Source organism: Macaca fascicularis, chromosome 4 (genome assembly GCF_037993035.2).
Source record: "Macaca fascicularis isolate 582-1 chromosome 4, T2T-MFA8v1.1".
In the NCBI taxonomy this organism is placed as follows: Eukaryota; Metazoa; Chordata; class Mammalia; order Primates; family Cercopithecidae; genus Macaca; species Macaca fascicularis.
Window position 1 is genome coordinate 65,334,374 of NC_088378.1, and position 16,759 is coordinate 65,351,132.

A 16,759-nucleotide genomic window follows, 5' to 3' on the forward strand; every position below is an offset into this window, starting at 1 on the left:
CCAGGAGTGAATAAGAAATCTATGCCTAGACTGAAGCTATAGAACATCAAAGACAAAGGGAAAGTCTAGAAAGCAGCCAGAGAAAAAGCGCAGCTCATCTATAAAGAAACAGACTGGCAGTAATACCATGGAACTCAGAAGAAACACATAAATTTCTATAAAATCGCAATCTAGCAAGACTATTTCAAGTACTGTTCAAGAATTATGACAAGATGAAAACATTTAGAGATAAACAACAGCTGAGGGAGTTTTAGCAAAGATCTCTGAAATTCCTCTGAAAGAACTTCTGCAGCATCTAATTAAGACAAAGGAAAATTATCCCAGAAGGAATACCTGAGATGTGAGATGGAATAGTAAACAGATAGAATGGCACAGTAAAGCCAAACAGACATGATATAACATAATTATTGTGCTTAATTTGTGGACTTAAAAGCAAAAAAAAACTGAAATGACATGAGTTAGTCCATGTTGAAGAAGTCCACCAGGCAGTTGTGAGAACACGGGAGTGGGGCGATAAGGCAATTATGAGGGCTCCATTGTCAGCAAACAAGTCAAGTGTAAACTAAGAACAAAGTCACTTAGATTGAGAATACATGATGAGGATTAGGACTACCTTTGGTGAATATATGGTATACTGGAGGCTAACCAAGGGCTCCCTGGTATGCACAGGCTGCCTGTATGCAACTGGCCTTGGTTGTCAGTAGTTGACTGTAACTAACTGTAAATATAAGATATTATTGGGATGGTATCCTATAGTACAAAGAGTAACAGCCAGGGGGCAAGAGACCTAGGCTTTAGTCTAATTTCCTCAAATAATTAATTTTACGTGAACTTAGACAAGTCATTTGGCTTCCGTTTTCCTCATCTGTGAAATAAGAAGTTGTACTGTTAATATCCAGTGTTCATTTCAGATCTATGAATAATACTGCAAATTAACAATGAAAGCAACAAATGTGCGCAAATAATAGGAATGGTATGGGACCTTACGTGGTGAAGTTTTTAAGTATGGCATGAAGTTTTTTGTTTTTTGTTTTTTGTTTTTTTTTTGAGATGGAGTTTCGCCCCTGTTGCCCAGGCTGGAGTGCAATGGCATGATCTTGGCTCACCACTGCCTCCACGTCCTGGGTTGAAGCAATTATCCTGCCTCAGCCTCCCGAGGTCTGAGATTACAGGCATGCACCACCATGCCTGGCTAATTTTGTGTTTTTAGTAGAGATGGGGTTTTTCCATGTTGGTCAGACTGGTCTTGAACTCCCGACCTCAGGCGATCTGCCCACCTCAGCCTCCCAAAGTGCTGGGATTACAAGTGTGAGCCACTGCACCCTGCCAGCGTGAAGTTTTGAACTTGCCATTTTGCCACTCTAGTGCTGCCTAAGGCACTTTGAAGGCAGTAATTGCAGAGGCATTTAGTGCCTTCAAAACTCAGTCCCAACCTAGGTTCCTCACCCTCTGAGATGATTCCAGGAGTGGCCTCCTCTGTTGCATGACATTTAGATCCAGAGCTCTCTGAAGCCTATGGACTTAGTACCATTCATATGAGATGGAGTGATGGCAGGAAAAGAATTCTGTGTTGCAACTCTTGTGCCTTGAAGTTGAGACCTCAGTCGAAGGTAATGATAAAAATAGAAATGCTAGGTGCTTTATTACTGCTTCATATCTACTTCCTTGGGTTAGTTAAAAGGCATTTACCAGATTAGTTAACACTGAAAACAGGATCTGTCACGAGCCAGGTATTTCAGTGTGTGTTTTGCATTTTGCTCAAAGTGACCCTGGTATCCAGCACTCACATTAAATACCACAGGATGATTTTGGTTAAATGTCTACTGAAGGTTGAGGGGTGCCTGCACACAATCTCATGGACTTACCTTTTTTCCTCTACTGACTAGAAACTGATTGCACTATAGCCAAATTACATATCAGCACGAAGGGAATTCAGTGGCAGGCCTGAACAGAATAGAAGTGACAAGCAAAAATCAATGAAAGGAGTCAGCCACTTGAGTCTGTTCAGTAACACAGGCTAGCACTATGGGAATCTTATACTCGGTGCTTTGCTCAAGATCAATTCCTTGACTTTGTACATTGCTAATGCACACACAAAACCTTTGGGCATCATGAAATTTTTGATGACATTATTGAATATTTGAATATTGCTGTTTTTTTTTGTTTTGTTTCTGGTGACTAGCATATAAACCTGCTTTCTTTGGGGGACAAAAGAAAGGTATGAAACTTAAAACACAGCATGTATTTTCTGCTACTGAATCCAAAGGAAACAGATCTTAGATGCTACTGAGGGAGCATGTGACTAATGACTAAGGCTTGGCCAGCCATTAGCTCTTGCCTGGTTAAACTCCACAGACTTTGGAGTCTAGCAATATTGTCAACATCATGTGTCCATTATTAGAACTCTTGGTGGTGACATTCTGGGCAAATTATTTCTGTTGACCAGTCTCCCTTGGTTCTTAGCTTTTGTGCAATTCTGGTTCTCCACTACAGATTCTGTAAACTAACCCAATATTTTTAATGAAATTCGCTTCCTTAGTTAGCTCGATTCAGTTTCTGTTCTTTCTAGGAACGCTGATTGCTGCAGTTAGTAAATCAGCTATCATACGAGTTTTAAAATAAGGGGAGGTATGCTATGAATCATTGGTAACTAGGGTCCTGCTACGAAAGTGATAAGAGAGACTCTACACTTCAATAGGTTAAAACTTATTTGTAATTATGTTGCTGTGGGATATAAGCACTTTTTTCATCTCACCCAATACAGCTACTAGGCTTTATAGATACATGACAGAGTCACCATGTGCAGTACAGTTTGGGTGATATTGTCAACACCATTGAATTAATCAGCTTTTTGATAGAAGGGTGATCATCTGAATTCCAAATTTGAGGAACACAGTGGTTTTCGGTTAAATATGAATCTTTAGATTGGTATCTAGAGCCATTAAATTTCCTTTGTAAACTAAAGAATGATGAGTCAAAAATGATCAATTACCTTTTGTATACTAAAATACTGTACTAGTCTCTCTATTATGCCAGGAATAAAAAAATGAATAGCAAAATATGCCACTCTCCATCTTACAGGAACATGCAGGCTAAAGTAAAAAACCATCGGATTATTATAACTCAATATTTTGAAGAGCAGCTGGCTAACCTGACTGAGGGCTTCAGACCGGGAAAGACGAGATGACAATGCATCTTTTAATCCAGCGTTTTTCACACAATGCCCTCCCTGCACATGGTAGCTACTTAGAAAATATTTGGGGAGTACGTTTGAACTGAACTGTGACTTGAAGAATAACGAGTTGATGAGAGCCTGATGGAGATACAGAGAAAGACAGTGATATGATTTCTGATTGGAGCAATACAAGGAGAAATGGATAAGTCCCAAAGTTTTGAGCTTGGGCAGATTGGGAAATAGTTTGTCAATAACTGATAATACAGAAGTTGGTTAGGGATCAGCAGAATGATGAGAGAAAATTAGTTTAGTTTTTGACATGTTAAATTCAAGGTTTTTGAAGGACATCCTCATGAGACTGTTTAGTGTGCAGTTGGAGAGGTCTGGTCAGTCCTGGAGCTTGGGTGGAGGAAACTAAGGCACAGATTTAGGATTCATCACAATATTTGATATTTGAAGCCATATCTGATATTCTCCTGGGTGTGAATGAGATTGCTCAAGAAAAGTGCAAAGACTGTCTCTGATAGATCCATGGGGAAGATAATACTTTTAAATTTGACATTTCTAGAACTGATCAGAGTTATTCTAAAGGGGACCCACTGTATTTAGAACGCTTCTATAGCCTGTTTCTATTGGGAGCAGTTGGTTCTCCTGACTTCAGAGTTTCCCAGGTGCTGACTTGTCGTATAACCTTGCGTTTGCTGTCATTCTGTCTTCACTTCACTGCTTTCGTTCCTGGCACTATAGTAAAATTGTAGATGTTCTCCTGTCCTCATTGTGCCAATCACAGCGTTACTCCAACCCTACTGCTACATACATCCCCCCACCATCTGAAAGAAAGACAAAGCTGTGATGTGAATCCTGCATCTTCATTGCCTTCAAGACAGCAAAAATTAGACCAATTCAGAGCCTCTTGATATAGCTGTAGGGAGATATCTTCTCACAAATGGAAATGTTTTTCAGTTTGCTCAGGAGAAGGGTTGGTAGAAGTGGTTCTTTTATCTCAAAGACATTTGCCTAGTTTAAGTACAGTACCTGAGCCAGCCTGGCTTGTAAACAGTGTCCGTCAAATGACTATTGGCTGCTATTTTTGCACTATTAGAAACATTTCAGCATTAATCATTATTTCCCCTTTTAATGCTTTGTGCTGTATTTTCATATCAACAATGTAATCACTGATACATTGATATGCAATTATGTCTTCAGTTTTTTTAAAAAAGAGCCCCCTCAATATAATTTTAAACATCAGTACTCAATTGCAAATGGGTGCCACCATTGCCACCCCCACCCCAAATATCTAGATTTGTCCAGTGTGGTTGTTGAGCACTTGAATTGTGGCTACTTTACAAAGTGAGATCTGCTGCAAGTAAAAGATATACATCAGATTTTGAAGACATGGCATTAAAAACAAAGTAAAATACAGCAAGTCCTTGAATAATATTGTTTTGTTCAGTGTTGTTTCCTTATAACTTTGAGGAGAAAAAAAAAATATCAATTCCCAGCTGGGGCCACTGTCTGTGTGGAGCTTCCTCTTACATCCCGAAGATGTGCCCGTTATGGGACCTGGCATGGCTGTGTGGTCCCATTGTGAGTGATTGTGGGTGTGAGTGGCCCTGCAATGGAGTGGCATTCTGGCCAGAGTGGGTCCCGCCCATGTGCACCCCAAACTTTACAAAGTGGAATACTTGGTTAAATAATGATATTACTTATTTTTACTAATCTTTCTTAAATGTGTGTATAGCTCACATTTGTTTCGATGTTTAATATTGTAAGTATTTTGAGTCTTATTTCTTATATCAATTGGCCTATAGAAAAATTGGTTTCCTCATAGGGCATGTTACTTAAAGTCATGGTTTCCAAGGAACCTATGGATGTTTTTAAGTGAAGACTTACTGTATTTCATTAATTTTGTATTGCTTAAAGGTTGAAATGATAAAATTTGGGGTATGTTGGGTCAAATAAAACATGTTATCAAAATCCACCTGTTTCCCTTTTCTTAATGTGGCTGCTAGGAAATGATAAATTACATATGTAGTTGGATTATATTTCTGTTGGACAGGGTTGCTGTAGACAAACCTACACCAAACACAACTTCTTCGCCCCAGCGAGTAGCCCTTCCTTGTGGACCTGTTATAGTGGTGGATTGCCCTTATTTCAAATGTCACTGCCCAGTGTATAAACCTCTGGTAATCCATCAACAATTCTGGTAAATTTTAAAGCCACATTGTTGATTAGGGAGAGTTTTGGAAAGGGCAGATTGGGACATAATTCATACTCACTGAGCTATAATACTTCCAATCAGTAAAACATCTACTGGGGACCACGGGAAGATGTTCTTTCTTTGTTTTGGCTAATAGATGACTATTAGATTTTATAAAATATGTTTGTTTTGGCTATTAAATGACTGTTAGATTTTATAAAATATGTGTTTACTTATTACCTTGTTCCCAAAGGGATTATTTTTCTTTAGGAATTCATCAGTAGTAACAAATGAGCAGTACTAGTTGAAATTCAAAAATAAAAACTCATATTCCTCTAGGTAATTGCTTTTTAACTTCTTTGGGGGTCTTTCCTGAGACCAGACTGCATTCATCTGAAAACAAACCTGTAGTTAGGACAATCCATGAGTAAAGAAGGCCTCATATGTAGAATGTCATAGCTTCCCAGAATCTGCTTTGAAATTGAAAGTCAGCATAGCTCCAGCTTCTTCTGCTGTGGTGCAAATGTCTAGAGCCTAAACATCTCTAAAATGGAAACTGGGCTGGGTGCGGTGTGGTTCATGCCTGAAATCCCAGCACTTTGGGAAGCTGAGGCAGAAGGATTGCTTGAGCCCAGGAGTTGGAGACCAGCCTGGGCAACATAGTAAGACCCCATCTCTAAAAAAAAAAAAAAAAAAAAATTAGCCAGGCATGGTGTCATGTGCTCGTAGTCCCAGTTACTAGAGGGGCTAAGGTGGGAGGATCGCTTGAGCCCAGGAGATTGAGGCTGCAGTGAGTCACGATCGTGCCATGGCACTCCAGCCTGGGCAACAGAGCAAGACCCTGTCTCTAAAAGTAAAATAATAAAATGGAAACTGGCTGTTTAGGGCAAGAATGTCTAAACAAAAAGTAGTACATTTTAAAAATAACTGCTTCCTTTTTTTTTCTTTTGAGATGGAGTCTCGCTCTGTCATCCAGGCTGGAGTGCAGTGGTGCAACCTCGGCTCACTGCAGCCTCCGCCTCCCAGGTTCAAGCGATTGTTCTGCCTCAGCCTCCCAGCAGCTGGGACTACAGGCGTGCGCCACCACACCCAGCTAATTTTTGTATTTTTAGTAGAGACAGAGTTTCACCATATTGGTGAGGCAGGTCTCAAACTCCTGACCTCATGATCCTCCTGCCTTGGCCTCCCAAAGTGCTGGGATTACAGGCATGAGCCACCATGCCTGGCATAACTACTTCCTTATTATGATAAACCTCTGCTTCCTAGAGATTGTCAAAAATTATTACTGATCTACATGTGAGAAAGATAACTTTCAGGTCTCAACCTTACTCTTGTTTACTAATCTGAAGTTTTGGATTTCTGGCCTATGAGAATTTCTGGTTTCCAGCACATCTTTCATTTCTGCTTAAATTTAGTAGCTAAATTAATCTGTAGCAAACTTTTCTATGGATTCTTCAGGTGGGAAAATATACATAAATTCACAATGGATGGACCTTGCCTTCATAGAGGTTAAAAGGAAAATAGACATGTATGCGATTACATATAAAACAGTAAAATTCTATCAGTCCAATGCAGTAGTACATAAAGTGCAGTACATTCCAACCATGGGACGTCAGGGAAGACTTGGAAGCATGACCTCAAAGGGCAAACGTACAGGGAAAGTGATCTGTATGAATAAAGGGCTGAAAAAAAAATACAGTAGGTTCAGCACATTCATCATGACAGGGTGCTTCATGTTCCATTAATGAGTTGAGGGTAGGGGGTGATATCACATGGCAGATTAGGAACAGATTCTCCAAAGCCCTTTATCCTGAGGTAAGATGTCTAGACCCAGTTCTTATGGTCTGAGGGATGTTAAGTAGAATGACATATTCAAATCTGTTATCTGAAGAGGACACTGGGGGCACTGTGAGGGAGAATGGGTTGGAAAGAGCCAGTTTCACAGTATTCTAGGCTTAGGAGGAGAGATGCAAGTCTCAAGGCATTGGTAATGGGAATGGAGGCTAGTCTGTATTTCAGGAATGGTCAGATGATGTTCATAGCCAGCATCTGGTAAGTGCTGATTTCATTCTCATAACAACCATCAGAGCAGGCTGTCATTATATACATGAAGAAGCTGAAGCCCAGAGATGCTAAGAAACTTGCCTGACTTCTCCAAAGCCACTGCTTGGAGGAGTTAAATTCAGTTCTGCATAGTGTTACCTGAGTCCATGTCTCACTTCCTATTTCTCTCTAGATTTGGAGGAAAAAGCAGTTCTGAAATTGTAAAATTTCTAGCCTGATGGCTTTTGCTTTCATCAAGGAAGGAGGGAAGAACTTGTCCATTAAATGTTGGTACTCCTGAAGGTTCTTTTTTAGGCTCTATCTATTCTCATCTCATCCTTTGCGATGACTTTTTATGATAAAACTCTGTCATCCACACTCACAACTGTCATCTAATTGCGAATCCATGTTCTTTAGTCTCCTGCAACTTGTACCATGATGCATATTTCCTACTGCCAGTGGGTCACCTCCACGGATATACCACAAGCATGTCAAATTGCTGAGGACACAACCATGCCATTCATTCAGCCCACCAAGCCAAGAGAAAATCTGGGTGTATCTGGATGACTCCTGTCTTCCCCTTCTTATGCAGCCATTATGTTTCTAGAATTAGAACCATCTGAAAATCTCAAGTCCTTCAGGGTTTTTTCGCCTCCTGCCTTTCTCTTTTAGCAAAGATGAATAAAAAGTGAAACAAATTGGCACAATTTGGAGGAGGAAGAAGTAACAAAAGACAAAACTGTCAGAAGAAAGTCATTTCAGGAAGGAGGGAATAGACATAACAAGCAAATTTGCCGTTAAGGAAATGTTTTATTTAGGAAAATTAATACTTAGAAAATGAATTGGATGGAAATAAATTTTTAACATTCCTTCTCTGATGAAGAACTGACCTAAAATGGATGTAGTTCTTTATTCTTGCTTTTTAACCTTGTAGTCATTTTATGTTAGTCATTTGCCCCCATGCAATTGAGCACTCTGTAAGGGATATAATTTAAACATGTCTCAAAACCGAAAACCAGTCCATGGGCAGATCGTTTATTGCAATGATATATAACCACACAACTGTAAATTGGAACCTAAAAATATATAATCTGAAATTTTTAAAAAAATTAACCCAAACTTTAACTTTTTTATAAGGGGTTGTGTTTTAATTCTTCTCTAGCCACCAGGCATGTTTTTCTTTCTGATGCTGTTGGAGCTATAAATAGTAGGTAGAGCTGAATGAGATGGCATCACATAAACAACAGAGAAGCCTAGCTTGGCCATTTCTCCTACTCAGATCCCGAGTCAAAATATTAAATGGTGGTGGTTTCAAACTGTAATTTCCTCAAAATTATTTTTGCTTCTCCAATTTTTTTTCCATGGCTTTTTCCTCACCAAAGACTTGTCACTTCTCTCTTTATATAACTCTTGGTCATAACTCAATAATAATGTTTTTTTAAGGAGTGGTAACGTGAGTTTATGCTGTACGTGGTTTCTTTCCCTGATCTACTTGAGTCCTTTTCTTCCAAAAAGTAACCTGGAACTTGTGGCTAAAAACGATACATTCTTATAATCTTAATGGCCGAAGGAATGTTGCTTCTTTGCAGAACTTGATAAAGAAATTAGAGATTCGGGACACGGAAACTTTCAGCGCTCGCCCTGAAACAGCGGCCCGGAATCTCCCGCCCACCCGTCCCCGCCCGGATGCCTGCGCGGCGGCGGCGTCCTTCCCTCCTCGGCTGCGCTTTCACTCGTGGCCAGAGCCTGGCTTGAGAGAGGGAATTTTACAGAGAGGGTGTGAAGGACGCAGGGCCGCTTCCAGGCCGCCTGCTCTCAGGCCGCGCTTTCCGGTCCTCACTGCGCGTCCACAGCTCGCCTTGGTTTCTTTTGTTTTCTTCACGCGCCGGCCCCGCGGTGCAGCGGGGAGACTCGCCCGCGCCCACGGACGAAGCCGGACACCTCCGAAGGGAGAACCAGTGATTCCACGGATCCCGGAATCCCCCGGGGCGTGGGACCACCAGGCTGTGGGCGGAATTAACCCTGCCGCAGAGGCGCCGGGCGAGGATGAGGGCGGCGAGAACCGAGCCACACAGCAGCCCGGCGGCCTCTGCTGGCAGGCCCGGCTCGCTCCTCTCGCCCCGGCCCGCCTCCGGCGGGGGTTCCGGCACCGCCCTCCCTACCCCTCACGTAGGCTCGTGGGGGCGGGGACAGGGGGACGAAAACAACCGCGTCCCCAGCCTGACCGGACAGGCCCGGGCTCCTCAGACGGCGCCGCGGCGCTCCCCGGGCCGCGCCGCGCACAGACGGGCCTTTGTGGGCCTCCGCGGAGGGAGGCGCCGGCCGCAGCCACATTCCCCTCCGGACGCGCACGGCTGCCGCCTGCAGGCACCGTCCGCCCCGCGCGCCCGTAGGCTCCTCCTGGAGGCGGCGGCCTCACGCACAGCGTGTTTTCTAAAGTTTATGCTGACACAGCTCCCCGTTCACATGAGCCGGCGCGGCCAGACTCACGCAGGCACCGAGCGTTTCCTCTGCGCCGTCGCCCCCCTACCTCGCTGCGCGCCCCTAACCGCGGCGTCCCGCGTGGCGCGCCCAGCGCTTAAGGTTTTATTTTTCCCCTGCTTCCTGTGGTGCATCGCTTTCCCCCTCTCAAAACCACCACCCAAACTTAAGGGCTGGATGAGTTGGAACTCGTTCGCGTAATTGAAACGAGCAGCTAACGGTGGAAAAGCCAGGAACTATACAGGAAGGGCCGTGCCGCGAGCCCAGGCCGCCGAGAACCGGGCGGGGCGACGGGGTGGCGGGGCGGGGCCGCGGAAGGGGGCGAGGTGGAGGGGCGGGGCCAGCGGGAGGTGGGCGAGGCGAGGCTGGCACACCGCCGCCATTGGCTGTTGCCCGACGCACCGAGGCTGGGCGGCTTAGCCAGGCACTTGGATTGTATTTGTGTAATAGCTGCATCTTGGAGCCAAGTGCATGCTCATCAACCTTACTTGCTGGGAAAACCAACTCACAGCATTTTTTTTTTTTTTAAGCCGAGAAACGCCTAGGCTTGTAAAGTTTCATCTCCTGCGTGTGCTTTCCTGTTCTTAATTAAATGCTAAAGAGTCTTGTCGGGATATTTTTCATCCTGTCTCTGCCTTGGAGACTTTGGGATCACTGGGTGGTCTCTTGGTCACTTGTAGGTGTTTTAGGTAGAATGTTGCAGTCTGCAATCTAGGGGCATTTGACGACTTTTTCAAGTAAGCTAAACAACACATAAAACTATAGTAGATTAACCAAGACATGAATTTTATCCTACTAGTAGCAATCAGCGATGGCCGCTTTGCTTTTTACACTTTTTTCTCACTCTGTGGACTATAGAATTTGTTTGACCGTAAATTCTAGCTGTTTATTCTCTTGTTGATACTTCTTATGCAGATAACTTATAACTTGTTATGTGTGTATTTTTATCAGACTCAAAGCAACTTAATTTTGGAATTCTGCAAATTTAATTGATGATCCATTATAACAATGTAGTTTAAAGTTTTCGGTGTTGATGTAGAGACAGAATCCAAAAGTATTTTGAGATGGTTAAGAGAACTGGCCTTGAAGAGTTCTAAATATTAACATTCTTCTGTTTGTTTTTATGCCTTGTAGTAATTACCACACGTGTGAATATGCATAGAAATTTTCATGTAGCAATTTCTGTGTGTGTGATCTGTATACAGACAGATTTTATAAAAATAATTGATAGCAGGGACATTTCTAACCTTGATCATTGTTGTTAACTGATGACATTTGCCAGTTACAGTTTCAATTAAGTTAAATTTCATATTATTTACGTGTTTCATAAGAAGGAGTGAGTTGCATACAAGGAGGTACTCTCGTATTCCATATCCTCTCCTCACTCCTGCGCTTCCTAACAGGAAGAGCAAATGCTTTGTGAGAATAAACACTCACTGGTTACTATCTGTAGGGCAGGATTAGCAACTCCTTTTAGGTTTTAAGCTGCAGTCTCTTGTAATAGTGGTTAAATTGATGCAGGTCAGTGAATTTGGGGTTTACAAGCTTTTAACTCCCCAGCTTTGTGAATACTGAATTTATGGAAAAGCTTAATTTTCTGTGTATCTCAGAAGGGGTAAGTACAATTAAAAAAGAAAACAATACAAATTATTTTACATAAACTGGAGCAATTTGAAAACAGTGTAACTAGAGTTGAGTGAAAAAATGATTTCCCCCCATCGTCCTGGCATGTTCTGCTGTTACACTGACCTGCCATTGGTCATAATGGGTCTGACATTGTAGGTACATCAAAGTTTAGTTTGCAGCCACTATTTTAATGTTATTTGGAAAGTCTTGGATTTTAAAATCTTAACCCAAGTAAATATCAACAAGGTTTATCTATTTGGGAGTCACTTATGACTTCTGCTCCTCCAACAGTAATTTCTATTTGCTACAAACATTTGCAAAGTTTACAGCAAATTTTGAAGTTAAAATTTACCTACCTAATATCATAGTGAGTGGGTGAGTCCTATGCTCCCCTAGGTTTGCTAAAGGTAGTCTTGATATAAATAATACATTCAAGTGAGATTTCAAGCAAGTGTATGGCTTGACTAATTTTGCATGTAGATTGTAGCTACATTATCTCAGGTTATTTATTCTTTAAACTTTCACCAATTTCCCCATTTTAAAAATAGTGAATTTTTATTAAAAATAGTTGGTAACATAAACCATGGCATTCAGCCTACATTTCATATGAGATTTATCTGCCTATGTAGAGATGTTACTTAACTTGAAGGCCTCTTTGTAGAAGAAGGATTTGTCTTACAACGTTTTGCGTCAGCGGTGCTGAAGTGCCGCTCTGTGGAACACTGCATCTTATGCCCTTCCTGCCACAAAAACGATATGTGATTTAACTCTTTCAGGAACTGGGGTCGTTTCATCCCAAACACTGACCAAGGTTGTTTATAAACTCTTGGAAAAACATAACATAAATGAATCTTACTGCCAAGTGACAAGTTTCTTTTTATGTTTGGTTGTAAATTATTTCAGAAACCTCATTTTTGTTTAAAAGCAGATTTGTATGAACAAAGTTGAGTGGACAAATTGAGTCTACTTAATATTAGAATGTTGAAAGGGCTTACTGGGTGTAGATGTTTCATACATCAAAAATCTAGCTTTTCGGGGCTGGGCACAGTGGCTCATGCCTTTCATCCCAATACTTCAGGAGGCTGAGACCGGCAGATCACTTGAGGTCAGGAGTTCGAGACCAGCCTGGCCAACATGGCAAAACCCCATCTCTACTAAAAATATAAACAAACAAACAACAACAACAACAAACCGGCCAGACAACAACAACAACAACAAACCGGCCAGACCTGGTGGCACACACCTGTAATCCCAGCTACTGAGGTGGCTGAGGCAGGGGAATCACTTGAACCTGGAGGCAGAGGTTGCAGTGAACCTTGACTACACCACTGGACTCCAGCGTTGGCAACAGAGTGAGATTCTGTTAAAAAAAGAAAGGAAAAAGAAAGAAAACAATATCTAGCTTTTCATCCTTGAGACTACATTTCGTGCTTTTTGCTACCAAGTAGAAAGGAACTTCATGGTGTAATTCTGGACATTTCTGAGCTGTAAGAAAAAGGTACGGTGATGAAATGTTAAGTGCCATGCTTCAGATCTGAAGGTTGTGTAATAATTTTCATGCCTGCGCTTGTACAGACGACGTCACCATTGGCTGCAGTTCTGATTTTAAGTTGATTTGCCGGTTTTCATGTTAAAGTTGACATTTTTGTGCAGTTGTATGAAATAACAAAGAAATTTAGTAGATAAATGATCCCTTACTCCAAAGCAAAAAATCTCAAAAACTTTGGCCTCCTCCATAAGAAAATTGTAGCAATTCCCAAATCATGCAGAAATGTCTAGAAATTATCAAATGTAAAATTTAACTCTGTATTCTAGAACACTTTATCAAAACAAAAAGATGTGTTACACAGTGGAAACTAAAGGAATTTTAAGATGAGAAACTATGGGATATTGTTTTAATTCATGTCTGAATATTTGGACAAGATGAAAGTTTTCTGAGCATTGTGGATGGATTACTATGTTGAGAAATGCCGCTCAAGCCTGTAATCCCAGCACTTTGGGAGGCCGAGACGGGTGGATCACGAGGTCAGGAGATCGAGACCATCCTGGCTAACACGGTGAAACCCCGTCTCTACTAAAAAAAAATACAAAAAAAAAAAAACTAGCCGGGCGAGGTGGTGGGCGCCTGTAGTCCCAGCTACTCGGGAGGCTGAGGCAGGAGAATGGCGTGAACCCGGGAGGCGGAGCTTGCAGTGAGCTGAGATCCGGCCACTGCACTCCAGCCTGGGCGACAGAGCGAGACTCCGTCTCAAAAAAAAAAAAAAAAAAAAAAAGATGCCTAACAATGATGCGTAAGGCAGAACAGTATTCTAGTAGGACGGTAGAACATTCCTGTTACCTTAAGGAGTTCCCCTCTATCTTTATAGTTAGTTCCTCCCTGTTACACCCAAGCCCTGGCTGCCACAGATCTGTGTTCTTTCCGTGTAGATTGGCCTTTTCCAGAATGTCATATGAATGGAATCATATAGTGGGTGGCCTCTTGAGTCAGGCTTCATTTACTTAGCACAGTGCGTTTGAGAGTCATCCATGTCCTTGTTTGTGTCAGTAAAGTCAATTCCTTTTCATTTGTGAGTCGTTTTCCATTGTTTGGATATGATCATAGTTTTGTTTATCCACTCATCAGTTGAAGGGTATTTGGATTGTTTTCAGTTTTTGTCAACTATGATGAAAGCCTCCCTAAACACTCTCATAAAGGCTTTCATGTGAATATATTTTCATTGCTTTTGAGTGAATACCTAGAAGTAGAGGATTGCTGGATCATATAGCAGACTGCATTTACCTTTGTAAGAAACTGCCAACTTCTCCAAAGTGGCTGTAATATTGTGCTGGTATATATATATATTTCAGCTGGAATATATATATATATATATATATTTTTTTTTTTTAGGTGGAGTCTCGCTCTGTTGCCCAGGTTGGAGTGCAGTGGTGCAATTTTGACTCACTGCAACCTCTGCCTCCTGAGTTCAAGCGATTCTCCTGCCTCGGCCTCCTGAGTAGCTGGGATTACAGGCATCCGCCACCATGCCTGGCTAATTTTTATATTTTTAGTAGAGACAGGGTTTCACCATGTTGGCCAGGCTGGTCTCAAACTCCTGACCTAGGGTGATCCACCTGCCTCAGCCTCCCCAAGTGCTGGGATTACAGGCATGAGCCACTGTGCCTGGCCTGTTTTTAAAAATCAGATCTCCTATGTTTTTATCATGGAAAGAGACAAATCACTTATATTTTCTTTTTCCAAGCAATACTGCTGTCTGTGGTGGAGCCAAAAGACTCCTCCTCTTTTCCATGTTCAGGTAGTTTATTCTTTGGGAGAGCACTGTAATCGTGTGTCAATCGTATTTTAAAGTGACTTTATTATTTAATGTCAAGATGTACCCTTGATATGAAGTAGTTTTATTTAATAAAGCAGCTACAGATCAAGAGCACTTGGTCTAGAGGAGCACGCTGACAAGTGGCGGCGCCTGCCTTCTTCTTGGGGCCAGTCTTCGTCTCAGAGCTGTCTAGCTTTCAGGTTTCTCTTCATTGCTTCCAGTCTCACCTAAGCCTCATGAATCCTCAGAAACCTGTTTCCTAGGTGCGCAGAGAATCATCGCATTTGTATGCATCTGTAATTTGTGCGCATTTGTAATCATCTCTGTGACTTTTTTTGTGCTAAAAGACCCTTTTTATTTTTGAAATGGTTGGGGGAGGGGTTCTCACTGTTTTGCCCCGGCTGGTCTCGAACTCCTGAGCTCTAGCAATTGTCCTGCCTTGGTCTCTTTATTAGCTGGGATTACAGATGCATGCCACTGCGCCTGGCTATTAGAAGATACACTTTTTAAAGAGGCGAAGGGGAGCAGAGTGGAATAGTGGTATTGTGACAGTTACCTGTAAAACTTCGAACTCCTCTTCCTAAATTTACCTCTTACAGAATGTCCTGTATTAGGTAGCCTGAGTTTCCTTCCCATGTAATGCATACATGGTTATTATTATTGCTTTTAGCAGATAAGGCTGTATTAAGCAGTTTATGTGAGAGAAGAAAGGGAGATGACGTGATTGGTGGGGAGCCAGTTTAGTTAAGATTCTTTGGACAAATAAGACTTTTGAGAAATCTGAAAAGAATTAAAAAAAAAAAAGGTGTCTGTCTTCCCTAGAGTCTTTTTTTCTTAGCTTCGAACTTATTAGTTTACCTAATTAAATAGATTCTTCAAAATAAGTTTCCAGAATTCATTTTAAGGTAAAAGATAAAACTATGTGGTTAAATTTCAGTATACCTAATCTTACATTCTTTGTTTCTTTTATTGAATTGCCTTTCCATTCCAATTTGATAATCAGAATAGTACTATACTACTTAATTTGAACTTTGAAAGATTTTAAATACGCACTGTGATAAATGTCTTTGATTGTAACCACTATTTCAGTGTTTTGAAACCCCCATCTGTTTTGATAGAAGTGTTTTAGGATAAGAAAGAATCTCTTCTGTTAGTTTTTTGACATTTGGACCCAAGTGACAGGGACGTTTGGACAGGGAACAGGGCAGCAGAAAGAAAACCAGTGACACACAATCAAGATGAGATGTATGCACAGGCATTTGCTGGCTGTAATAGAAGTTTAATTTGTTGTTCTAAAACTGTATTTGTTTTTCAAGCACCTTTTCATTCTCATCTAATCAATAAAGTCATCTTTGTTGCACCTTGTTTTCTTTGACACCATAGTTAACTTTTACATTCCTTTATCTTGGGGATGGTCACAGCCTGTGTGTCCACAGTATGTCTTCTACATAGTGACTTTGTAACAACCTTCATTTTGCTTTTCTAACATCAATGGTGGGGTGGGACTGGGAGAGGGATTTAAGTATGATCAAATAGTACCTTAGCCACATTTTTATCTTTTAGTATTTTAGTTGATTTATCCAGGTATTTTTTAAATGTAATATTTTCTTTTTTATGAAATGTCAAAATTAGGAAAAGGGTTTATTTGTTGTCTTACATTTTTAGAGAATCTAAACTTACCAAGCTGTGGCATAATACATTGGCTTCATAAACTACGTGTGTGTGTGTGTGTGTGTGTGTGTGTGTGTGTGTGTGTGTGTAAATGGTTGGGTAAATTGGGAATTATTGCTTAAAGAAGATGGCATTGAATTATGACCAAATCATATCACATAATGCAAAATAAATATTTAGAATATGACTAAATATTATCTCACTTTTTTAAAGTTTATTAACTACCGTTTACTTAGTGCTCAAATATTTTTA

General features: G+C 41.2%; 1 protein-coding gene across 9 annotated transcripts in view; it reads left to right on the top strand.

Moving 5' to 3' along the window:
- Positions 1 to 16,759, top strand: part of ARID1B (AT-rich interaction domain 1B) — a 442,633-nt gene that overhangs the window by 238,686 nt on the left and 187,188 nt on the right. The window lies entirely within an intron of this gene.